At 41.9% G+C, this 27,777-nt stretch overlaps 1 protein-coding gene across 4 annotated transcripts in view; it reads right to left on the reverse strand.

Moving 5' to 3' along the window:
* RIMS2 (regulating synaptic membrane exocytosis 2) overlaps positions 1–27,777 on the reverse strand; it is a 1,127,809-nt gene that overhangs the window by 568,456 nt on the left and 531,576 nt on the right. Inside the window, exon 8 of one of the 4 annotated variants that reach the window (XM_033933079.1) lies at positions 13,539–13,613. The exons of the other annotated variants lie outside the window; for them this stretch is intronic. The gene's annotated coding sequence lies outside the window, so the exon portion shown is untranslated. Of the gene's footprint in view, positions 1–13,538; positions 13,614–27,777 lie in introns of those variants that run through there. 4 annotated transcript variants of the gene reach the window in all.

The following is a 27,777-nucleotide window of genomic DNA, read 5'->3' on the forward strand; positions in this document are numbered from 1 at the left end:
AGGGTTAACCACAAAATTAGACTACACAAACACACTGTATGCTTTTCAACATTCATTCCTATCAGAACACTGGCCTTGGTCACACATGCACAACACAGATAACCCCTATGCAAATATGAGACCACAAACTGTGCTGTGCTGTTGCTTTGATCTCCTTTTGTTTAGTAGGCTGTGGTGTGTTATATATTTTCTCATTATCAAAGATCTACATTATTTTTATATTTGAACTCGGTCATGTAGTGGTAACTCACACTTTATCCTGCGGGGAGCATTTAAAACTGCTACAGCACCACCGGGAGCTGCCTTGCCCCGCACCGAAACCAGCGGGCTTCCAGACACAGCAGGAGCCCCGATCCTGCAGAGCGTGGGAGCACAGCTCTGCCCCTCCCCCCGATCCTGCAGGGAGCATTTAAAACTATCGAGCCTTTGTGAAGCCGCCATGGTGAAATGCCGCGGTGAAACGCCTTAAGAAAAACTACTCCAAAAACTCCCAGAAGACCGCATACAAGACAGGTAACTTCCATTACTGGCCCTTACCTATTCGTTAACGTACTTTACTTGGCCTCAGCACAATTGTATTTCTCCCCCCTACTGTACTGTATTGCTCGACTCCACAGAATTGCTAACCTCCCCCCTTCCTCCTTCTGTATACTTTTAAAACTGCTCTCGACTCCACAGCATTACTATAAGCTTCCTCCTCTACACTCTTGCACAATTGTTCTCTTACTGCACATACCAAAATGGCATTCCTGCACCACAGCCTTATCACTCTTCTGCTCGCTTTCTACTTAACCGGCTTAAAAAGTAAGACAACTGCTCAGTCTTTCCTCTTCCCAATCCCCATCCACTACTCCTCAGTTCATAACTTCATGACCAAACCCTCAATAAAGCAACACTGGATCCTCCAGAACCACTCAGAACCCAAACCACCTTTTATCCCAGTCCTCACAATGTCCCGCAGAACCAACAGACCCTACTTCAAAAAAGACCGAGTGCTGAAAAACTGTGCCCTCTCTCACCCCATCACCAAAGTTCCACCAGCTTATTCCAACCTCAGGGGTTGCTACCTGAATATAAGTTCCATGAGGAACAAATCCCTACTAATCTATGACTGGCTGACCGACTACAGCCCTGACTTCATACTACTGACAGAGACTTGGCTACTCTCAGACGATGACATCATCATCCAAGAATGCCTACCCTCCAACTACAAAATCCTATCCCTAGCAAGAGAAAGAGGTAGGGGCGGAGGTCTAGCCATAATCTTCAAAGACCATTTAATCTGCACCATGCTAAGCTCTAAATCCTCCACATACCTAGAAATCCTATCCCTAAAGTTAACCTCGGAACCACTAGCCGATGCCCTAATGATCACCCTGTCAGCATAGCTATTGCTGGCATTCAGCATTTTCAGTTGGCATAACTGATGTCAGCAAAGGCCTATGGGAAATTATATCAATCTGACTTTGGCATGTGAATGAAGATAGACCTTGAGTGAAGGCACACTGTTTCATATCGCCCGAAAAGATGGTTTTAAGTAGCCCTGATTAAATCATGATTAGCTAAAAGGTGTTAATGTGTTAATGTCTGATTAAGAGGGTGCTTAGGACAATGGGTCCAGGTGCACAGATAACTAAAGTTAATCAGAAACTATTGTCAGAGGCATACTGGAAATTACATTTGACCATAGCCTATTCTTCGGCTGTCTAGCACAAGTTTACTAAGGAGGGGGAGATTTAACTTCTATTGAAGCTCAATAGTTTCTATATTCAGAATAAGATTCCAAGCTATAAAAGCCCCCTTGCAGCATCACCCCCCTCTCTTCTCTTGGCTCTTTTCTTCTTTCTTTCTTTCTCTCTCTCTCTCTCTCTCTGGCCGATCTCTGGAACCCGAAACTTAGACTATCACCCCATCCCCCTTTCTCTCTCTCTCTCGCTCTCTGGCTCTCCCTAGAACTTCAGACTCTCTGTCTCTTTGCCTCTGAACTATGTAAGGCAGGGAAACTGCTTTGCTCTCTCATTAATTGTAATGCTTAATTGTAATGCTTATGAATACTACTTTTCTGTAAGCCTATTTCTATAATATATTCTTTATGCAACCACCTCTGGCTGTGTTTCTTATTTGATGCTACTCCTGGTGAATCATCTGTGAGGGAACTGAACCTGGGACCTGGCGTTTGTAAGGGCGCCGCTCAAGTGACCCCACCAACCATATATTGTGGGGGCCACTAACAAACCTTACACACCCTAGCCTACATCCCCCCTAAAAAATGATCCACAGCAAAAAAGGAATTTTATGAATTCCTATTAACCAACTCACTAATAGGCCCTCTGAACCTCCTTAGTGGAGACTTAAATTTACACTTAGAGCAATCTAACCAACCAGATATCTCAGAATTCTAGTCCGTTCTAGCCACACTAGACTTTCCCAAACCACCTCCATTAATAACCCACAAGAAAAGCCACCAATTAGACCTGGTAACTTTATCCTCAAAACACTCGACAAATCCCTACATAAGATGGAGATCAGAAACTTGGTCTGACTCTCTATGATCAGACCACAAAATATGCAACTTCGAATTAGATTGGCAATTGAAGACAACCTCAACCACAACGAAAGAAAAGATCAGATCCACTCCACTTCACACCAGTAGAGGCAAGATTAACCCTACTGAATTCTGGTCGCACTATGACATCACTCATAACCAAGATGAGGAAAACAATCAATTTATGTGCTCCTGGATCAAAACCAGCACCTGCATACTAAACGAAATAGCTCCACTGAAAAAAAGAAGGAAGAGACCTAGACACCTAACAGGCTGGTTCGACTCAGAGCTCCTAGAGATAAAGAGAGAATTAAGAAAGCTAGAAAGAAAATGGTCAAAACTAAGAACCCCAGAGACTAGAAATGCCTGGCACCAAAAGCTGAAAAGCTATAAAATCTCAGCCAAAGAAAAGAAAAGAACCTTCTATGCCAACATAATTGGTAACACCTCCATAAACAGCAGCAAACTTTTCATACTGGTCCATGACTTATATGACATTCAATCTCACATAAACCTGACAGAAGAATCCACATTGACAGCCGACAACCTGGCGGACTTCTTCAACACCAAAGTAAATAACTTAAGACACTCTATAACGGATTCTCCAGACTCCTACTGGGACTACTCCATTCCACAAGACCTAGTCGCCGCCAAAGCAGACATGAACTGGTCCAACTTTAGTGAGACCGATTGGCAAACATTTAACAAATTCTACAACAAATACATCAAATCATACTGCAGATTGGACACTTGCCCCCCAGATGTAATAAAAGCAGCCCCAATCATGTTCAAAGCCAAACTACTCAACTGGGTCAACCTACAACTAACCGCAGGAATATTTCCAAAAAACTTAGGTCAAATTGTAATAACATCCATTAAAAAGAACAACAAAGAACCACCCAACAACCTAACCAATTTCAGACTATCGCAAACATCCCTCTCGCGGTCAAAATAATGGAAGGGATAGTAAATACTGAACTAAACTCATATTTAGACAAATTCAACTTACTGCACAACAACCAGTCAGGCTTCAGACCTGGTCACAGCACCAAAACAATCATAGCCTCACTACTTAACCTCCTTTACGCCCTCCTCACCCAAGGTACCAGCGCCATGATCCTACAACTGGATCTAAGTAGCGCCTTTGACCTAGTAGATCACACCATTCTTTTGAACTGCCTAGAAACCACAGGCATCACAGGCTACGCTCACAATTGGTTCCAGGGATTCCTCAGGAACAGATCCTACCAGTTTTCAAAGATGACAAACTTTCCCATAGCTGGAATAACAACTGCGGATTACCTCAGGGTTCCCCCCTATCTCCAACCCTCTTTAATATCTACCTCAGCTCATTAGGAAACCTGCTACAAAGCCTAGGGCTCACCTTCTACATCTACGCAGATGACATTACTGTAGTGATTCCGCTAACCGCCCTAACGTCACAATTCTCCAACTCCTTAACCAACATCCTAAATCAAATAGAGCGCTGGATGATGGCCTTCAAACTGAAACTCAACACAGAAAAAAACAAATTCTTCCTGGCATCACCCAACGAAAAGATAAAAGAAGATTCAATTCACCTACAGAGCCGAGAATACAAAATTGACCAAACCATAAAGATTCTGAGGGTAACACTTGACAAACAGCTAACCCTGGAAAATCACACAAACCTACTGTTTAAAAATGTATTTCAGTCCTCTGGAAACTTCGCACTATTAAAAAATTCTTTGATGAAAAGTCCTTTCATTTACTAGTACAATCATCCCTCTTAAGCACCTTAGATTACTGTAACAACATATACCTAGGAGCTTATAAAAAAAACCTCAACAAGCTGAGATTAATTCAGAATACCACGATCCGACTAATCCACGGTTTAAAAAAATGGGAACACATTTCCCCTTATTATCGGAAACTCCACTGGTTACCCGCAGAATCCAGAGTCCTCTTCAAGTTTGCTTGTTTTTGCTACAAAGCTGTCTTTGGGATTCTTCCAGCTTACCTAATCTCCCAGTTCTCCCCCAACGAGTCCAACAAGAGCACTTGCAGAACAAACCTATTTAATTACCCCTCCTTGAAATCTTACCAATACAAAAAGTTTCTAGATAGAATGTTATCATTCCAGGCAGCTAGGCTGAACACATGGCTTGGTAAGCCCATACATATGCAGACTTTAGAAAATCCCTGAAAACTCGACTGTTTAACAAATTCTAAATTCCTATACCCAACTCTTCCTCGTCATGACCCTAACCCTAACCCTAACCCTTCCACCTTGCCCCTTAATTCCCAGGCCCAAAACTAATTATACTTTCCACCTAGAATCTCATGTACTGACATAATGTATCTTTATTGTAACCCACCTGCACCCCATGTACTGACAAAACGTATCTTTATTGTAACCCATGTACTGACTAAATGTATCTTTATGGTAACCCACCTGTATCCCATATACTGACAAAATGCACCTTGATAGTAAACCACTTGTATTGTAACCCACTTGCATCCCATGTACTGACAAAATATATCTTTACTGTAACCCACTTGTATCCCATGTACTGACAAAATGAATCTTTAATGTAAACCACTTGCATCCCATATACTGACTAAACGTATGTTTATTGTAAACCGCTTCTATCCCATGTACTGTCAAATGTATCTTCGAACTTCACGGTATAGCGGTATATAAAAAATAAATTATTATTATTATTATTTCCTCCCCTCCCTCCCATCCCTCGTGCAGGACTCTTGCCCAGCTTCAATCCTTCCCTCCCTCCCATCCCTTGTGCAGCAGGACCCTTACCCTGCTTCTATCCTTTCCTTCCATCCCTCGTGCAGCAGGACCCTTGCCCAGCTTCCCTTCCCTCCCTCTCATCCCTTGTGCAGCAGGACCCTTACCCAGATTCTATCCTTCCCTCCCTTCCACCCCAGTCTGGGCCTGCACAGACAAAATACACAGTGTTCATCTCTTTCATTTCAGTAGATGTGGGGATGTGTTATATATTTTCTCAATATCAAAGATCTACATTATTTTTATCTTTGAACTAGGTCATGTAGTGGTACCTCACACTTTATTTGCCAAAAGAGATATTATTCTTTTTCTAATCATCTTTTCCCAGTCTCTGGCTGCACGTTCTTCTGTCTGTGCTCTTAACTATGTATCCAGGGCCATCTTATCCATTTGCTGTTTTTCTCTCCTTCACTTTCTGCCATACATCCATCTTTAGCATTAACTTTTAACATTCAACTTTCCTCCATTTTTCTACTTTCTTCTTAAAATCTACCTACTTTTCCATGTCTTCCCTTCCCATCTATCCATGTATACCATCTCCTCCCTCTTTCTTCTCCCCTATTCCCATCTATCCATAAGAAGCATTTCTTCTTATCTCTTCCCTGCTGCACCCATTGCTGTGCACCATCTCCTCCCTCTGTCTCCCCTTCTCCTCCATCCTTGTGCACCATCTTATCCCTCTCCCATAGTCAGACAACTTTGTCTTCCCCCTTCCCCCTAATATGGTCTGGTATATTTATCCTCTCCTTCCCATAGCCTGGAATCTTTCTCCTCTCCCATAGTCTGGTATCTCTTTCCTTTCCTCACTCTTTCTGAGGTCTAACATCTCTCTCCTCGTCTCTCTTTTCTGTGGTCTGGCATCTCTCCTCTCCTTTCTGTGGTCTGGCATCTCTCTCTTCCCCTCCTTCACTTCCATTCCAGAGATCTGACATCTCTTTCTTCCCCATGCATCTCTACCTCACTCCTCTACCACCACCATGTCCAATAATTCTCTATCCCTCCCTCTCTCTGCCAAACAATTCTCCTCTTTCATCTCCCCATGTGAACCATCTCTTTCTCCCTCTCTCAGATACCCAACTCTCCCTTTCTATTCCCTCCCTCCCTCACCTATGGCTCATGCTCCCCTCTCTCCTTCCCTTCATTCTACAGTATGTCCCAAGTTCATGCCCCTCCCTCCTTCCATCATTTGTCTGAAATTTGTGCTCCCTCCTTCTTGAGTCCCAACATGCCCCTCTCCCTCCCTCCATTCTGTGCCTCCTTCCGGTGGGTGTTTACCTTCTGGCCAGCTCCCTCCTGCACACTGCCACACTCGTCCCACGGCTGAGCTGGAAGCCTTCTCTCTGACATCACAGCATCAGAGGGAATGCTTCCGGTTCAGCCACTGCTGCCGCACGCAGATTTGTGCAGAGAAAGAAGTGTGGCAGTGAAGAGGAGGAGTCCGGCCAGAAAGTAAACATCCGGGGGCGGCAATGAGCAAAATGCCGCATCGACCTCAAACTGGCAGCCTGCAGCTCATGAGTTGGACACCCCTGATGTAGTGTAAGGTCACAGTCACCACAGGCCACATAAAATGGCCAGACGTGCCATATTCAGCCCGCAGGCCTTGTGTTTGATACATGTGATCCAGTGTGTCCATAGATCTGAATAAGAACATAAGAATTGCTATACTGAGACAGACTGAAGGTCCATCAAGCCCAGTATCCTGTTTCTAACAGTGGTCAACCCAGGTCCCAAGTACCTAGCTAGATCCCCAAGTAGTGAAACAGATTTTATGCTGCTTATCCTAGGAATAAGCAGTGGAATTCCCCATGCCATTTCAATAATGGCTTATGATCTTTTGTTTTAGGAAATTATCCAAACCTTTTTTAAACCCTGCTAACCTAACTAATTTCAACACATTCTCCAGCAACAAATTCCAAAGTTAAATTACATGTTGTGTGGATAAATATTTTCTCCAGTTTGCTATAAATCTACTACTTAGCTTCATCGAATGCCCCCTAGTCCTAGTATTTTTGGAAAGAATAAACAAAGGTTTCTCATCTACCCTTTCCACTCAATATTTTATAGACCTCTATCATATCACCCTGAACCGCCTCTTCTACAAGCTGAAGAGCCCTAACCGCTTTAGGATTCCTTAAAGGGAAGTCATCCCTTCCCTTTTATCATTTTTGTCACCCTTCTCTGTACCTTTTCTAATTAAACTATATATTTTTCAAGATAAAGAAACCAGAATTGCACACAGTATTTCAGGTGTGGTCATACCATAGAGTGATACAAGGGCATTATAACATTTTCATCTTTGTTTTCATTCCTTTCCTGATAATTCCTAACATTCTATTAGCTTTCTTAGCCGCCACACATTGAGCTGAGGATTTCAACATATCCTTAATGATGACACCTAGATTCTTTCCCTAGGCAGAATGACTTCTAATGTGGAACCCTGCATCACGTAGCTATAGTTCAGGTTCCTCTTTCCCACAGGCACCACTTTACACTTGCTCACATTAACCCCCTCTTCTACGAAACCACGCTAACAGTTTTTAGTGCAGAGAGCCGCGCTGAATGGTCTGCGCTGCTCCCGACACTCCTTGAATTCCTATAAGTGTTGGGAGCAGCGCGGGCCATTCAGCACAGCTCCCTGCACTAGAAACTGCTAGCGCGGTTTCGTAGAAGAGGGGGTAAATGTCATCTGCCATTTGATGCCCAGTCTCACAAGGTCTTCTTGCAATTTTTCACAATCCTCTTGCGATTTAACAACTTTGAACAACTTTGTGTCTTCAGCAAATTTAATTATCTCACTAGTTATTCCCATCTCTAGATCATTGATAAATATGTTAGAAAGCAGCTGTTCAGGCATATACCCTTGGGGAACTCCACTATTTACCCTTCTCCATTGAAAATACTGACTATTTAAACCTACTTTCTGTTTTCTGTCTTTCAACCACTTCTTAATCCATAATAGGACATTACCTCCTTTCCCAAGACTTTCTAAATTCCTCAGAAGTCTTTCATGAGGTACTTTGTCAAATGCCTTTTGAAAATACACAATATCAACCTGCTTACCTTAATCCACATATTCATTCACCCACTTCAAATTAATGTAGTAGATTGGCGAGGCAAGATTTCCTTTGACTAAATCCATGTTGGCTTTCTCTCATTAATCTATGCTTATGTATATTGTGACAGGCAGGAAATAAAAGCACCCAAAAATGCTGCATTTCCTTTCTCTGAAAGTAAGGACACTAGGAAACATGGGCTTGAGTCAGGATCAACTGATTATTTAGTGGGAGGCATGTTTTCACACATGCTGTTCCTGGCTAGGTGTTAGGGCAGTAATGTGAGTGTCATAGAGGGAAAAGGGAAAATAATTGCAAAAGAAGTTTTGTGCAATGAAATGTTTTCTTCAGTAAGGCTGAAGTAGGAAACCCGTTGGCAGAGGCAGCTGACTAGTACAGCCAGCAGGCCAAGGGCCTGGAATGAGGTTCCCTAATGTAGGACTCCCAGGTCTGTGGGAAAAGGGAGCCCCAAAAAGGCACAAAATACAAGCAAGGCTTGTAGCAGGCATTTATAGCTGAAGATTGTTGGACTGTGAAAATAAAGTGAAACCTGCTATGAACTGCAAGAATGCTATGATGCCATGAACTCTGATATATGAGATAGTGAGACAGTACCTTGTTATTTGATGAAAAGAAGACAGACAAATAATTTTGTGGGGGGGTTTTGTTTGTGTAATAAATCTCAGAGACTATTTGAAAAACTAAAGAATCCTGGCTTAATTTCCACTAGCATTCCAAAGGAGCTAAACAATACGCTCTTGGTCCAGGTGAGGCTTTGCCCAGCTAGCGGGCCCTTGCCCGGTCACAATATGTTCTGTCATTTTGTTCTTTATAATAGCCTCTACCATTTTTCCAGGCACCAATGTCAAGACTCACCAGTCTATAATTTCCCGGATCACCTCTGGAACCTTTTATAAAAATTGGTGTCATGTTGGCTATCCTCCAGTCTTCTGGTACTATGCTGGATTTTAAAGGAAAATTATAAATTACTAACAATAGCTCTGCAAGTTCATTTTTCAATTATGCCAGCACTTTGGGATGTATACCATCTGGTCCAGGTGGAAACACTTTTAAAACAGAGAATGGTCAAGTTTCTGGAACCCTATGGATTACAGGACCGGAGGCAACAGGGATTCACTAGAAGTAGGTCTTGTCTGACAAATCTGATCAATTTCTTTGACTGGGTGACCAGAGAATTGGATAGAGGATGTGCATTAGATGTGGTGTATTTAGATTTTAGCAAAGCCTTTGACACTGTTCCACACAGACATAAGAACATAAGATTTGCCACTGCTGGGTCAGACCAGTGGTCCATCGTACCCAGCAGTCCGCTCACGTGGCGGCCCTTAGGTCAAATACCAGTGCCCTATTTGAGTCTAGACTTACCTGCGTATGTTCTGGTCCAGCAGGAACTTATCTAACCTTTTCTTGAATCCCTGAAGGGTGCTTTCCCCTATAGCAGCATCTGGAAGAGCATTCCAGATTTCTACCACTCTCTAGGTGAAGAAGAACTTCCTTACATTTGTACAAAATCTATTCCATTTTAACTTTAGCGAGCGCCCTCTTGTTCTCTTCACCTTGGAGATGGTGAACAATCTCTCTTTCTCTACTAAGTCAATTTCCTTCAATATCTCAATCTCCCAAAGTGACGGGCTGGGTCAAGAACTGGTTGAGTAGAAGGTGACAGAGGGTAGTGATCAATGGAGATCGCTCTGAGGAAAGGGATGTTACCAGTAGTGTGCCTCAAGGTTCTGTTCTTGGGCCTGTTCTTTTTAAGATTTTTATAAACAATATTGCTGAAGGGTTGTCTGGTAAGATTTGCCTCTTTGCAGATTATACCAAAATCTGAAATAGAGTAGGCACGCCGGATGGTGTAAATAACATGAAGAAAGACCTGGTGAAGTTTGAAGAATGGTCTGAATTTTGGCAGCTAAAATTTAATGCTAAGAAATGCAAGGTCATGCATTTGGGCTGCAAAAACCTGAGGGAACAGTACAGATTAGGAAGTGAAGAGCTTATGTGCACGACAGAAGAGCGGGACTTGGGTGTGATTGTATTTGATGATCTTAAGGTAGCCAAACAGATTGAAAAGGTGACGGCGAAAGCTAAAAGGATGCTAGGTTGCATAGGGAGAGGTATGGCTAGTAGGAAAAAGGAGGTATTGATGCCCCTGTATAAGACTTTATAAGATGCCCCTGTGAGACCTCATTTAGAATATTGTGTACAATTCTGGAGGCTGCACCTTCAAAAAGATATAAAAAGGATGGAGTCAGTCCAGAGGAAGGCTACTAAAATGGTATGTAGTCTTCATCATAAGGCGTATGGGGACAGACTTAAAGATCTCATTCTGTATACTTTGGAGGAAAGGTGGGAGAGGGGAGATATGATAGAGACGTTTAAATACCTAATTAATGTAAATGCGCATGAGTTGAGTCTCTTTAATTTGAAAGGAAACTCTGCAATGAGAGGGCATAGGATTAAGCTAAGAGGTGATAGGCTCCAGAGTAATCTAAGGAAATACTTTTTACAGAAAGGGTGGTAGATGCATGAAACAGTCTCCCAGAAGAGGTGGTGGAGACAGAGACTGTGTCTGAATTCAAAAGGGCCTGGGATAGGCAGGTGAGATCTCTGAGAAAGAAAGAGATAATGGTTATTGTGGATGGGCAGACTAGATGGGCCATTTGGCCTTTATCTGCCATCATATTTCTATTTGCTTCTGTTCAATTTGTCAAATTGACCCATTACAACTTCCAGTGTTACAGAGATTTGTTTGAGTTTCTCTGATTTATTACATTACATTACATTAGTGATTTTTATTTCACCATTACCTTTATCAGAACTGAATACCATTTCTGGAACCAGTGACTAATAGAGATCCAGATTTACATGATCAAGATAGAACAGGGATTGTGGTATGTACTGTGGTGATAATAGTGCAATAGTAAGGCCTTACATGGGCTATTTGGTAGGGACCCACAGTAGAAGTGCATATGTGAGAATGGGCTAGTGGGCTTTATGGACCATTGGTCTGACCCAGTAAGGCTATTCTTATGTTTAAGTTTTTCGGTCACTTGATATCCCACTAATGAAATAGATCATAGTGGCATACAATTTATACATAAATGCAAAGAAAGAAATGCCAAAAAACAAAAGTAAAGATTACAACCAAACAAGTAACCAATCACACAATATATCTAAAAATGTGCCTTCTATTCTATTCAGTCATTCCCCAAGGGAACAGTTAAAAGCCATTTAAAAAACAATATGCTTCTATCCTAGTGCCATATGATATGGTTGCTACCTTGATGTATTGCAGCCCTACTCTGCATCTTGTAGAAATCTGTAGTATGTCTGATGTTGGGGTAATATATCACTTGAAACATCACTCTCTAAACCTGGGTGATGGGCATTAGCTGTGCAGTACTAGTATCATAGATGATACAGAGGTCGGCTTCCTTGTTACCATCCCTATGCACAAGGTTCATAAGAATCTGGGCAAAGAAAAACTCCATAAAGGAGTTTAATATGGGGTCTGAGTGACCAGTTTGGAGATGGCAGGCCTATTGTATATATGGATTGCCTCAAGTTGCATGAGTCTGTCTCCAGCATTTATGCTTTAAAGTAGCAGTGGAGTGGAGTGGAGAACCCTATACTATCATCAAAAAGTACACGTGACAACTGTGAATGCCAACTGTGATAACTATTTATTGTAAACTTTGAATAAACCTCTTTTTGGAAGGAAAGCTACCTTGGGAAGAGGAAGATGACAATACCAGGAAATGAGTGGGATAAGGACATAAGAGGAGGGTATTTAGTTGATGCTAGAGTGTTCAAAGGCAAATGTCAGGTACCCAACATTTGTAGAATAATGCAACTGTTTGCCCTAGTGCACACATCATCCTCTCGGTTTGTTCCTCTGAGACCTTAGCCTCTGATCCAGAGCCTCTGATCCAGTGCTGCTAGTGCTATATCTCCTACAGCACCTGGAATTGCAAAATAACTACCCTCCAGAAGTCACAGGGGATAGTGCACTTGCTACATGAGAGATAGGGAATGGGAGTTTCTGCAGGCCCCAGAGTAGACCTCCTCTCTGTCTGATATAAGTACCACTTCCTGATCAACATCATCCTCTTCCTGGGGTGGCACAGATAAATAGCTAGGGATGGGTCAGTGGGATAGAGGGGTGGAGGGAGCTGTGAGAGATGGATGGGATGGAGGGCTCTTCTTTCATCTTCACTTCTTGTGAGGCTGGAGCTGAGACTGGAGCCAGGCCTATCCCCTCACCTTCTGGTGGTCTGGAAACTTGCCGGTGAACTGTAGAAATCAGCAAGAAAGGCAACTGTTAGAATCTTTACCACAGTGTGTAATGCAATGAGAATGTCATCCTTGTCTATCCATTTTAGGCTTGCTGTCCAGGTGGGATCTGCTCACTACCCAAACAACAATGGCAAAAAGTCCCCAATATGTATGAAGCAAACCAAGTGGTATCTGGCCAGCAGAGATGTGTATATTTCAAGGACAAGGATATTAGTGTTTACTGTATTTTGAGCATTCACTAGAGAGGCATCCTTCAGGCACGGTTGGAGATGATGCTAGAGATAGGGGAGAAATGGAGTGGTGAAACTGCAGAGCATCAGCCACAGTGCAGCTGTTGGACACAGTGCAGCTATCGGAGCTAGAAATGGATTTTCAATAATATTTGCTTGGTAGAGGTACAGAGGGTTTGAAGGCAATACCTTGTTGTGGAATGGAGTTGGGCACTGGGATCATGGCTCTCTCAGGATGTTGTCACAGACCTACAGAGACAGCAGTGCACTGAGGTAATGAAAGGCATAAGATATATGGCTCTCCGATTCATAAGGAAATTCCCTGACCCAGGATAGTGATGGGGAAAGGTACTAGGCTGAAAGAACCCTAGAGGGAGAGCTGGGCTTAGGTTGCACACACCATTGTGTACTGTGCCAGCTGTGTTAATGTGTTTTCAGATGCCATACACTGAGTGTGGGCTCTCATTGTTTTAAGTCATTGGTCAATGTATCTGTTATTGCTGGTGCTAGGGTTGGGCCAGCTATTATGACATCATTCATGTGCAGACTCCCTCATAGTGACAACGTATGCAAATACTTGGTACTGACCTGTTTGCTCTGCTATCTGGGGGATGGACTCTCTGGAACCATTCTGGTCTCTTATTTTGCAGGTATCTGACCCTCTCTTTCAAATCTTCAATCTGTGTAGAAAATGAAAAGGAAGAGAGAGTTTGCTTTCTGCATTCTTACTGGGCCCCACTGTGAACTGTCAATTCCCATGAGAGCATGCATATAGGTTTAGCCTCCTACTGCTATCTTTTGGCAGTTCCTTGGCACATTTGTGAGTCTAAGATGGCTCTGCTAGCCTGGTCATGGTGCACTGATGTGGCAGCCTATCTTGCTGCATTCTTTCCACATGTACTTCCTAGTCCATCTCTCTCAGTGTATTGTGCTCTTATATGAGTTCTATGGGAGCAGATGTCATGCAGAATGGGAGGTTGTAGCCTATCCCTACATGGAAGATGTGTTATATGACCCTGCTCTCATTTGTAATCCCTGTGAGCATGTGTGCTCACCCTTCACCTGTCCTCCCCTTCATCTCAAGGATACTAACATCTCTTACTCTATACCCCTAGGGCAGCTTTGTTTGTTCTGCAAGTTGTTGACATTTTTCCCATTCCCACTGTGTCACTCTACTTGCTACTCCTGTGTGGCATTGTGTTAGTGCTGTGTTTCCTATAATTTGCTCATCTGGAGGGATCTGTGAGTATAGTGCAGCAATGCTTCCTGGAGTGGTGCCAGACTGTGCCACATATATGAAGTGGTTACATAGGGAGACTTGTGCTTGGGCAGGAAAGGTGGATGTGAGTGCTGCTGAGGCCCATATGTTTTGTTCATATATGATGTCCTCTCTCTAATTCTTTCCCAAAACCAATCCTATCCTGCTCTGAGCATATGCTGGCCCATCTTCGAAACAGACTCATGAGTGTCAATCTTTTGCATTAATTCAGTTTCAAACACTTCTATCCAGTGCTCTTCTCCCTGCTGCCCTCCTTTGTTGCAACTTACCTCCCTGAGAAATGATCCCTGTTTGTTGAATTTCTTTTACAGTTGTTCCCAGGCCTTTCTTATATGTAGATGATCCCTCCTCTGACCAGCACAGGGCAATAATTTCCCATCACAGCTACAGCCTGATCAGAGAAGGGTGTCTGTTGCGCCAAAGTTTGGGAGTTTTATGCCGGCAGCCATTTTGCCACTGTCCCTGCACCTACAATGTCAATGCAAATATCATGTACATGCATGCAAAAACATGCGATGAGCACACTAGTCACTGGAGGCCCCATGCTTAACACTTATTAAAGTATATGCATTTAGGCCCTAATTCTATAAATGCTGCCTAGATTGGCACCGCTAAGCCAAATTTCCATACAAGACCTACATTTTTAAATTGGCTTAGATGATGTTAGCCAATCAAAAAACAATCAAAAAACAATTTAAGTTCTGTGCAGAAATCAGTACAGCTCCTACCCATGCCTATGTGAAAAGTGGGCATGGTTAAGGATGGGGTTTGGGCATGGAATGACTTAGAAACATGATGGCAGATAAAGGCCAAATGGCCCATCTAGTCTGCCCATCTGCAGTAACTATTATCTGTTTCTCTCTCTAAGAGATCTCATGTGCCTATCCCACACCTTCTTAAATTCAGCAACAGTCTCTGTCTCTATCACTTCTTCCAGGAGACTGTTCTATACATCTACCATCCTTTCTGAAAAAAGAATTTCCTTAGATTACTCCGGAGCCTATCACCTCTTAACTTCATCCTATGCCCTCTCATTTCAGAGCTTTCTTTCAATTGAAAGAGACTCGACTCATGCGCATTTACATTACATAGATATTTAAACATCTCTATCATATCTCCCCTCTCCTGCCTTTCCTCTAAATATATATATTGAGATCTTTAAGTATGTCTCCATATGCCTTATGATGAAGAACAAACCATTTTAGTAGCCTTCCTCTGGACCAACTCCATCCTTATTATATCTTTTTGAAGATGTGGTCTCCAGGATCATACACAATATTCTAAATGAGGTCTCACCGGAGTTTTATAGAGGGGCATCAATACCTCCTTTTTCCTACTGGCCAAGCACAGCACAGTGAGGGGAAGGGAGGCCAGTCATCCCCCTCACTGCACCTAAAGAAACAGCTTCTGTGAGAAAAAAATTTCTTTGGTGGGAAGCCCCACCCCTTTTTTGATTCGTAGCCATCGTCTTTAGCCCTTTAAAGGGCTTCTGCTCCAATGTTCAGCCAGTTGATTGCCAAGTACTGTGAGGAGAAGGGAGGCCAGTCATCCTTCTCACTGCACCTAGAGAAACAGCTTCTGTGAGAACAAAATTTCTTCGGTGGGAAGCCCCACTCCTTTTTCAATTCAGAGCCATCTTCTTCAGCCCTTTAAAGGGCTGCCAAGCAGGCAGGCCTCTACTACTGGTGGGCCCCACAAAAGGGCCACGCCAACATGCCCTTTGTGCGGACCAAGAAGAACCAAGGTAGACTCCATAAAGAAGCCTCTGGTCTTAGCGTGTATCTTTGTGAAGCAGCTTAAGAAGCTCTGGAACTGAGACATCTCATTGAACAAGTACTCTTTCTAAAATATTTTTCTTACCTATCTACTGATAGCCATTACCAATTTATTCAATTGGTTGGTGGACAGGTGGAGGGGCATAATCGAAAGGGACGTCTAAGTCTGTTTACATCCATCTCACAAGTCGTCCAAAGTTAAAAAGAGCCTAAGACACATTTTCGAAAGAGAAGTCCAACCTTTTTTTACTTTCGAAAATCGTCTAATTATACATCCTGCCGATCTGATCGTCCAAGCCGCTAAATCGTCCATCTTTATTCCACATTTCCATCCAACTTTTCGTCTAAGTCCAAAACGCCTAGAACAAGCCCTGTTGGACGTGGGAGGGGTCTGCAAAGTGATGGACTGAACACCCAGACATGGCACCTAAATAGTGGGGTACCTTACAGGGCACTGCTGTGAACTTCACAAAAAGGGTGCCATGGCTTCTCCTCACTACAGCTCCCTTATAGGTCTTGGTGAGCCCCCCAAACCACCTCCAGAATCCCCTAGACCCACTTATCTACCACCCCAATAGCCCTTATGGCTGCAGTCAAAAAGGGTTTTGGGGTGTATAGGGCAGTGCACATGTTTAAGTATCAATGCAGTGATTACAGTGGCTTATGGTCATGGGTCCTCTTCTCTATGGGTCCCTAACCCACCCCCAAGATGACTTAAGCTGCCTTTGGGCTGGACGACTAGGCTTTCCTATGCCAGGCGGCCAAGTGATGATGGTCTGGAGGCTGAAATTTAAAGTTGTGAATATAATTTTTATGGGGGTGGGGGGGTTGGTAATTACTGGGGTAGTGTGTGGGGGTCTGTGTTATGTGTTTGAAGTGCTTATCTGGTGGGTTTAGGTGGGTTCTAAGTCACAACGTCCAAATTCCGTCTAGGCTCTGTTGTTAAACTTTTGGTTATACATGCTGTACGACTAAGTCTAAGCCAGCCCACGACTCGCCCAACTCCCACCCTCGACATGCCTCCTGAAATGCCCCATTTAGCTTTGGACGTTGAGCGGCACTATGAAGGCCTAGGTCGTTTAGAAATACGTCCAAATCCCGGTTTTATTATTGGCACTTGGACGTTTTTGAGAAATGTTCGTCCAAGGGTCGACTTAGGCCAGTTTTTGGACATTTTTCTCTTTCGATTATGAGCTCCCTAGTCTTTTCACTGTTTAACTGGAAAAAAAAAAGAATTTATCTAGGAAATTTTTTTTGATCTTTCTCATTTCATACCTAATCTATGCCAGAATTTGGTTTTCTCACGCACTGATGACCGAACCTATTCTGGTTCATTATCCTTTTAATAGACATGTTAAGACAGATAGGCCCAATTACTTACTTATCCCGCACCTTGTACGACTGTTCAGAAGCCGATCCTTTTCCCATGTAGGTGATCAACTCTCACCATTCATTCAGACCCATTAAAAAAAGACAACGATATCTAAAAAGATCACTACTACAGACCCCCACCAAACTTTGACTCTAACATTATTTCCTGTGCATATTTAAAAATACGGTCAATTAGGAACAAAGCTCAACTGCCAATTGGTGGATAATCTAGTCTGCCAGCAGATTTCATCTTTTTGGGGAAGTTATTCTAAATTAGATCAGGCCTAGTCAAGGTTTAGAATGCATTTGAGTACTAAGACTGTTTTGGTAGCAGCACAAGATTCAGGTTTAATGCATCAGGCGAGGGGAGACGATTTATTGCTGATGTTTTTAGACCTCTCAGCAGCATTCAGTTTGGTCTAACATGTGCTACTGGGGATGCAAGCAGGCTTGGAAGGAATGGTTTTGGCATGGATATAATCTTTTTTTATCCCATAGGATGATGAAAATGGAATGGCAGGGGAATAATAGTGATTGTAGAGAAAGTGCAGTTGCTTACCTGTAACAGGGGTTCTCCGTAAACAGCAGGGGAATGTAGTCACACTTGTTGACGAAGTCCTTAGACTGATCCTGTATGTCGGTGCTCTCCCATAGCAAAAGTAAGCCTTTGGTTTACTGAGCATGTGCAGCAATCGCTACCTTCAATGGCCCCTCCCCTTGAAACTCAGTTTTGTCTCTAGCTGAAGCAGTCATATATACATATCTTAGAGGGGAAGGAGGAAGTGTAAGTGTGACTACATTCCCATGCTGTCTATTGAGAATCTCTGTTACAGGTAAGCAACTGCACTTTCTCTTGAGACAAGCAGGGGAGATGTATTCACACTTGTTGGTGAGTCCCTAGCTACTTGTTGTAGAAAGTGGTGGTGAGGACAGAAAGTTGGAAAGTCACAACTGATAGTATGTCTTGGTGTAAACCGAAAAGGAGTTGCAGAGAATGGACTGAGGACCAAGATGCTGTATGGAAGTGGTGTGTTGGTTAATCTTATGAAGAGTGATTGACATGTTAAGACCAGAAATCCTTAGAATGGGAAAAAAAATTATATGGAAATGGTAGTGGAATCTGCACTTTCCATTCTGAGGCTCCTCAATATGGATGCCTCTATACTGAGTGAATACATGTAAAAAAGACATGTTTGTGCCTGACATGTCCCTGATAGCACAAGTCTGAAGTAGGGGCTAATGGAGAAAGAGCTAATTTTCTCTGAAATGCCTCTTTACCGTCTGGTTGCAGGAGAGCAAGGTCTCCTGCTGGTGTGAAGCCATGTTCTAGCATAGCTATGTAGAGGTGTTTCCCTTGTCTTTTTGCAACAGGTTTGTTGGTTGCTCTTCATTATGACTGAAATGTGAGTTAATGATGAACTCCCAGGTTGACTACTGGTCCGTACCATCCAATGAGTGCAAATATCTGTGCAGAGCTACTGGCTATGAGTAGTATACCTATGTAATTGGGAGGTAGTTCAGACACAATCGCATTTTAGCATGCAGGTCTATGAAATTCCATCCTCTTGTAAGAAAAGGAATGTCTGACTTTTACAGTTGTACTGGAACCTTAGTGACTTGTACAGTATATGACGACTGCCTGTGTGATAGTGGAGATGCTGTGTAGCAATGTGGTAATAGACAGGAGCTGTAGGTGTCTCACATACTGGGGTTGTGAAATGTGTTATATGGAACCCTCCAATTAACCTGTTTATGTGCAACATTAGTTGTCTGCATACACATTTTTAGGAACTGCTTTATTGCTATGACTTGTATATTATGGGTCAAAACCAACTGTCAGCTGAAAACGTTAGCGATGTTCGGGGGTGGGGGTGTCCGTCAGGAGGGACTGGGCATCCCTCCTGCTGGCAATGTTTGCAGCAATGTTTGGGGGAGAGGGTTCTGAGGTTCCAGCAGGGGGCACTGGGCATCCCTCCTGCCAGTAGTCTTTGCAGGGGGGGGTGGGGATGGGTTGTCGCCTGTGAAATGGACACTGGTTAGAGAATCGTGGTGTTAGGTGGGCTTCTGAGACTGGGCATCCTATACAGAATCCGGCCCAAGGTGCAGAAATAAAACTACAAGCTAGTGGCATGAACTGAGAATAGTAGTTGAAGAACCTGAAAAGATGGTAGTACCAGTATGTTGGATGGATGGGGATGTTGGTGCAGACATCTGTAAGGTGTAGAGTAGACTGGAAGTCTTTGGGTATGAAAAGGAGGAGGTTTTGGAGTGAAAACACCCTGAAATTTACTTTATTATTATTTCTTTTGGTGGGAGGCCTTTACTTTCTGATATTCAGATACTTTCTGTACTGTTTTGCTTTGAAAGCAAAGAGACAGATCCTCTGCCAGAGGTGGAATGTGATGATGAGGAGTAGAAATAGGAGCCCATGCTATATTATAGTGGGTCCTATCTACACAAATAATTTTTTTATTTTTTTTGGACAGAGGAAAAACAAAAGGATGGGAGTTTTTATGGCCTTTAGAGAGAGGTTGGCTGGTGAAGGGAGAGGATAAAGAGGCTAAGACTGTGCTCTCGAGGAACCTTCCTTTATGTGTGCTGATGGTTCAATACTTCTGACTTTAGAAATGATATCTTGGCTGAAACACAAGGTTTAGGTTTCTCCTTGCGCCCATACTAGAAGTGAAAAAATGAAGATTTTTCTGTAGAAAGATAGGAAAAACTATATTGCAGTTAGAATACTTATTCCAGAATTGGACACATTCAGTATCAACCTCTTCATAAATTGCCCTTGCTGAAAAAATATATTTGAGAGGGCTCTGGACTCTGCTGAAAAAAAAACCCAATGTGTAATAGTTATAGCAGTAAAATTCTTGAAAACATGGGAGAAATAATGCATAGAAAAAGGGAGGTAGGGAAAGACCCTACGGTCCATTCAGTCTGTACTATCAGAAAATATATATCTATATATACAGTTATATCTATAGATAGATAGGTACTATAATCTTAAACACACACTTATATCAGAATCTGCTGACTTGAGCTTTAAAAAATGATATTTCTGGTCCATAAACAGTAAATAAATATACAGATTAAAAATGTAGAATGTACAAGTTTAGAGGATTGTTGTCCCACTAGTCCTATTCCCTTCTAGAGGGCTAAGCAGAATGAAATAATCATGTATATGATGTAACACAGGTGGCAATTATGTTCATTAAACCCCCTGGTACAGTGAACCACAATAGAGGAATGACAGCCCGTCTGTATGCTGATAGATGGTGGCCTAGACCCATGCTGAAATAATTTTATTTTTTTTTTTTTAGCAACTAAAATTGAAAATCTGTACATGGTGCTGATTTTACTTCCCCCTGCAGTGCCAAACCTAAGCCCTAAGGATGTCAGGAAGCCTGCAAGCAGTTATGATATTTAACTTTTTGTTTTTTTTTTTTTTCATATACTGCTGCTGATCTGCCACAATAGAAGTAGGCCAGGTACTGAGACCTAGTACCAAAGCTGCTGACTGGAGGAAGTTAGGAACCTTACCTTGTACAGATGAAGGCTATTCATGGACAGGCTGAGAGGACTGCAAAGCCTAATCTGGGCCTGCAGGAGCCTCTATCCTTAATATGCTAAGAAAATTCCTCCCAATGCCAGTGCTGTCAGCCAGCAGTAAAGCAGTGGAACTTCTGGTCGTTCTCATACCTTCTTCACCATGATTCACCTTTCCCAAAGATGCCAAAACTGGTCCTTAGAGGGAGGGAGTCCTTGACTTGACTGGCAGGAGTGCAAAGCCATGTAGGTGAAGAGAAACATAGCAACATGACGGCAGATAAAGGCCAAATGGCCCATCTAGTCTGCCCATCCACAGTAACCATTATCTCTTTCTCTCTCCGAGAGATCCCACGTGCCTTCCCAGGCCCTCTTGAATTCAGACACAGTCTCTGTTTCCACCACCTCTTCCAGGAGACTGTTCCACATATCTACCACGTTTTCCGTAAGAAAAAGTATTTCCTCAGATGACTCCTGAGCCTATCACCTCTTAACTTCATCCTATGCCCTCTCATTGCAGAGTTTTCTTTCAAATGAAAGAGACTCGACTCATGCACATTTATATTACATAGGTATTTAAATGACTCTATCATATCTCCTATCAGCTGTTCTTGTTGGAGGCACTGAATTTTGCAGGGTCCCAGTGCCAGTTGTGTTTTGACGGTGTAGCCATGCTGAGGGCAGCTGTGATCTACTCACCGACGCTGGTGCAGTATATGCTGGCGGTGAAGGAGTACATATTCCAGTGGCGTTCGTCTGATCTTCTGCCATGAGGTTCCATTGCTTTCGGTCATAACCACATGGATATAAAGACTAGGGAACGGCAAATCATCTCCTCCAGCAAAGCCTAAACCAGGCCCTGGGGGGAGGGAGACAACAATGCAGCCGGTGAAAACATCTTGGGTGGCTGAGGGGCTGTGTTGAAAAACAATTGCTGCCCCCCACAAAAAGTTGGTCTTTCTGCATTTCTCCTCATATCACTAGGTATTTAGTTAGTTAGTTATCTTTTTCTGGTAAGGGCTCTTGAGGAGCTATCTGAGGAGAAAAAATATTAGATTTTTTTTTAGCAAGAAATTATGGTTTTATCTTTATATCTAAAGGAGGGAATAACAAAAGTATATAGATATTATTATTTTTAACTTTGTGTTTGAGAGAGTGAGAGAGCTGTAACCTGACAGGAGCAGCTAAAAAAAAAAAACCTGAGTATCAAGGGGAGGGGCCACTGAAGGCGGGAATTCCTGCACATGCTCAGAAAGCCAAAGGCTTACTTTTGCTGTGGGAAAGCACCGACACACAGGATCAGTCTAAGGACTTCACCAACAAGTGTGACTACATCTCCCCTGCTTGTCTCCGGAGAAAAGGATATAGGAGTCCTTCAGGAATCTGCATTAACCCCCATGCTGCTCAATATATTCCTAAAACAATTAGGGGAATTTATTAAAGATTTGGGCTGGGAATGCTACATATATGCTAATCAATAGTCGCATTCAATCTTAAATAAGCATTCATTCATTAAAATGACAACCAAGCCAAATTCGGTTAAAAACCAGGCTTCAAAGAATGCTTAATTGATCCTCAGATGCCAATGACATATATGCTGATGATCAACTGATCATCCCAGTGAATAAATCTGATGTAGGAGTTACTCTGATGATTAAAATAGGATTGGAGAAAATATTTGGATGATTTCAGGCCAATGGATTGGTAGTAAATAAAGATAAAAACAGAACTACTGCTCATTAATAAATGGAGTGGGCAGAGTCCAAGATATCAGTTGAAATTGAAAGGCTATTTAGTAGAGTGTGTGGAGTGAGAGATCTGGGTGTGTGCTTGGATCCAAATTTTGATATGTCCACCAAGAAAATATTGCTAAGACTTCACCTGGTTCAAAATGCGGCTGCTCATTTGATCTTTCGATTAAAAAAGTTTGACCATGTAAGCCCTTTTTACGAGCAGCTTAATTGGATCCCTTTTGAAACTAGTGTTATTAATAAATTTGGCTGCATTTGTTATAAAGCACTCTTTGGACTAATACCATCATACTTATCCATCCAACTAAAATTATTCTCATCAAATAAGAACACAAGAAACCAGGGTATGTTTATGGACCCCGCTCTGAAAGCCTGTCATTTTAAAAGTTTCTTAGACAAAACTGGCTTTTCAAGCGTGGAAAATGAACTCTTGGCTTTGTCCTCTTATTGCCCAATCCCAATCTTATCTTGAGTTCAGAAAATCGATAAAAACCTATTTGGTGAATTTATGCAATGATTTTACATTATATTACATTGTACTGCATCATATTGTATTTCACTGTATTGTATTCCACTGAATTCTACTGCATTTTGTGTCTTCACTGATATGTCTCAGTTCTCTTGCTGTGAACTTCCCGGCGATATATAAGAAAATATATTATTATTATTATTATTATGTCAGTACAGGTATTATAGAAAATGCCTATGGAAAACTGTACTGGATTAAAGATATGAAACCATATCTTTCTTTTAGGCAATGACCAATGTAGTTATTTCATTAGTTTTTTCTGTCTTTGATTACTGTAATGCTGTCCTATTGGAATTATCGAAGTATTTGATCCAGCAAATCCAAACAGTGCAAAATGGAGCAGCAAGGTTTTTGCTGGGAAAATCACAGTGGACGAGTGCTTGTTTAAAAAGTTGCATTGGCTCCCAATTGAGAGCTGGGTGAAATTTAAGATTTTGTTACTGACTTTCAAGGTCTTGCATTTATGCAAACCACAATATCTGTTTACCAGATTATACAAATATGTACCACCACAGTCCCTACAATCTGGACAAGAGCCCTTGTTAGAAATCCCTTCTTTTAAAAATCTTAAATACAAATGTATCAGGTTGAGAATGTTTTCAGTAATGGCTCCAGTGTGGTGGAATGCCTTACCTACGGAATTAAGAGTGGAAATGGATATTCATAAATGTAAGAGAAAATTGAAGGCAATGCTCTATACAAACTACTTTTACTGATATCATGCTGCTAGTTTTTTGTAAGGTATTTTGAGGGGTGGGGGGAAATATTATTAAATTTAATTACAGTAGTATTTTATGTGAAACTCTATGTATGTAGTGCTCCTGAAATTACAGACGTTTAATGTAAACCGCTTTGAACTATTTAGTTATTATGGGGTCCTTTTACAAAGGAACGCTAGCAGTTTTAGCGCACACTAAATGCCAATGCATCCATAGATTATAATGGATGTGTTTGCGTTTAGCATGCGCTATTTATCATGCGCTATAACGACTAGCGCACCTTAGTAAAAGGACCCCTATAAGCGGTATAGAAATCTATAATAAAGATAAAGATAAAGCAGCTCTTATACAAGCACTGCCATGACTTTTCCAAGGATGATAATGACAATGGTTATACTAATCAGATCACACTACCAATAACAGGTCACACCTACCAATTAAACAAGTGTATAGAAGAGTATCACCGCTCAAAAAGTCAGACCATATCAGCTCTTACTACAGAAAACTACACTGGCTGCCAATTGAAGCGAGAGTCATCTTCAAATTCGCCTGCCTCTGCTTCAAAACCTTATCTGGCTTGTCCCCGATATATCTCTCTCACCACTTAGCGTACTCAGGCACCAATCGAACTCGCAATGCCTATTTGTTTACTTACCCATCCCCAAAGGGATGCACCTACAAAAGATTCCTCAATAGAACTCTCTCGTTCCAAGCTGGCAGATGGACAGACTGCCTGACCACCCTCATCTCATCTGCCCCATCTTACCCTTACTTCAGGAAATCCCTCAAATCTTACCTCTATGATAAATTTCTCGAACTCCTCCCCCCGAATAACCAAACTCTACCAGAATAACCAGACTATAACTTTGCATAGTAATCCATTTCAACCGCATTATACAGTCTCTTGCATCTTATCCTGTTCTATAAGACACTCGCACTGTATTTTCACTGTATAAATATCTCCGCTGAATATGTACAGGCTCTTGCATGGTAAATCTGCATTGTATCTTCGCTATATAATCACCCATGCCGAATATGTACAGTCCCCTGCATTGTAAACTGCGCTCAACTGCATAGCACATTCTCTTGCACTGTATCTTCGCTGTGTATGTACAGTCTCTTACATTGTAAACCGCTCTGAACTGTTTGTGGTACTGCGGTATACAAAAATAAAGTTATTATTATTATATGACAAATTCAAAAGAAATGTCCAAGATCAAGTCACTCAAGGTACCCTAGAGCCCAGCAGGACCCCCTGGGTGTCCCTAGCTATCATAATCAGGAAAAAGAATGGGTGCATATTATTCTGTCAATTACAGCAAGTTGAATACGTGACATTATCGCACATTGATAAGTCATTGGATGTGTTGAGCTAGCCTGCGTTATTCTCCTCATTGTACCTTACTTCAATGAGGGCCAAGGGGCCAAGGATGAGGCTAATAAGCAAAACCAGCTTTAATTACACTGTTCAGTGGACCCAGATGTTTTTTGGACTTAGTAATGATATCGCTACGTTCTACGGCTAATGGAAGTTGTCTATGTTGATGTTTTTACATTTGGACATTAGTTCTCAATAAAATCTTTTTTTTAGCTATGGTTCCTGTGACATCCAGAGACTACTGTTCCTCTTTTATTTGTTTTGGATTTACCAGTGTTTAAGAAACATAGGTCCTTTTTTTGTGTGTAGCTATCCTAAGTGACCATGTTTTTGAAATCCTGATCCTGTATCTTAACTACATTCTTATTTTCTCTAAAGATTCTGAAAGTCATCTGCAGCAAATGGACAAATAATTCATAAGGTTGGCTAAGTGCAGTCTGGAGCTAAAACTCAAGAAATACACTCTGCTCAACAGGACAGTCAAATGTGTGGGACATGCAGTCTCAGAGAAGGGAGTAGCAGTTGACAAGGAGAAGATTGTGGCAGTGAAAAACTGGAAGCCACGTAAAACAATAATAGAGGTGCAGCAGTACCTCTGAATAGCTAATTACTACAGAAGAGTTGTTTTATCATTCACCAAGATAGTTTTACCACTTCACCTATTGTATTGTTCAAATGTATTTAAACTACTGTACTGTACTGTCCAAATGTACTCCACTGTGAATGTTTGCTTGTAGACCGTTCTGAGCTACTGGGAGGACGGGGAAAAAAATCTAAATAAATAAATATTGACAGGCAAAGGCATGTAATTATAGTACAAGAGTGCTGCAATCACATGAAGTCTGAATGCCAGTGAGCATTTGCCACTCTTAAGGAGAAATCAACTAAAGAACCCATGCTAGTATATCCAATATTTGTTTTACCATTCATTTTAATGATGGACTCAAGTCACAGAGGCCTGGGAGACTGTTGAATCAGTTGAATCAGGTCCAAATGGAAGTGAAGAGGTGATAGCTTATGCCAGTGAAAAATGACTATAATTGCTGTATTTTCAAGATGGAGTTACTCACATTAAAGCGGGCAACTATGGAAAAATTTAGGGACTAAAAGTACTGGAAATTCCTTGTATGGACAGATCATAACCCACTCAGATACCTTGAGACTGTTAACATTCATGCTATGGGACAGAGAAGGCTGGTGCAGCATGCTGAGCTTGAATTTGAAGTAAGCTACAGGCTAGGCAAATCAAATCAGGTCAGGTCATTGATGCAATCTCTAAACAGCCACGTAAGCTGGAAGTTGAAAGAGAGAATACAAGCCCTGATTTCCTCCTGATCAAGGCTGCAGAAATAAGGGAGAAATTGTGGCCCAGAAATCAATATAGCTAACTGGATAAAGTTAGGACAATCTCTTTGCCCAAAAGCAATCAAAGAGGTGTACGTTCAAGTACAATAATCATTTTTCTATCCCTGGAGGGCTCACAATTTAAATTTGTATCTGAGATAATGGAGGGTTAAGTGACTTGCTCAAGATCACATGGAAATAGGATTTGAATTGGGCTTCCTTGGTTCTCAGCCCACTGTTCTAACCATTAGGCTAGTATTCCATGTTGCCTCAATATTGCTACTGGCCAGATAACCAGTAACTATCTGGATAGTGCCAGGGTAGTCTGAAAAGATATTTTAGTAGCACTAATTGGTGCCTCTAAATATCCTTATTTGTGGCCCTTATCCAGAAAATAAGTACTGCTGACTAAATATGTGCCACTGAAAACTGACCCACATAAGTATACAATGCAAAAGTAGATTAGAGTGGATCATAGACAAAAAGGCATAATTCACAAGGAGATCAATACAAATTTTTATTGAAACTGACCCAACACAAACTGTGTTTCAGCACATTGGCCTACTTCGTGAGTTTATAACTTACAAACACAAATATAACAAACATTATAAATGGATAAAACTTATTCAAAGCTTTGACACTGAAAATAAAAGATCCATAATTATCATAAGGTGGACTCCATAATCAGAAAGGGTTTTTTTCACTCTCTGGAAGCTTCGGTCCATTAGAGCGTATTTTGATGTGTCATCATTCAGAATTCTAGTACAATCCCTCATAATGAGTCAACTTGATTACTGTAACATCGCCTACTTGGCAATTTCCCTGAAGAATATACGGCGACTACAATTAGTGCAAAATACAGCGATCAGACTGATCCTCGGGTTGAAGAAGTTCGACCATGTTACACCTTCCTACCAACTTCTGCATTGGCTGCCGATGGAGGCACGTGTGAAGTTCAAGTTTGGTTGTTTCTGTTACAAGGTACTATTCGGTTTAGCCCCTAAATACATAACTGACCTTTTCTCTTTCTCAGCCACCAGACATAAAAGAAGTTCACACTCAAATTTTGTCTCTCCTCCGGTTAGAGGATGTAAATTCAAAAGACATCATCAACATCTCCTCTCACACCAGGCAGCATTATGGGGTAAA

This window comes from Geotrypetes seraphini, chromosome 2 (assembly GCF_902459505.1).
Source record: "Geotrypetes seraphini chromosome 2, aGeoSer1.1, whole genome shotgun sequence".
Lineage (NCBI taxonomy): Eukaryota > Metazoa > Chordata > Amphibia > Gymnophiona > Dermophiidae > Geotrypetes > Geotrypetes seraphini.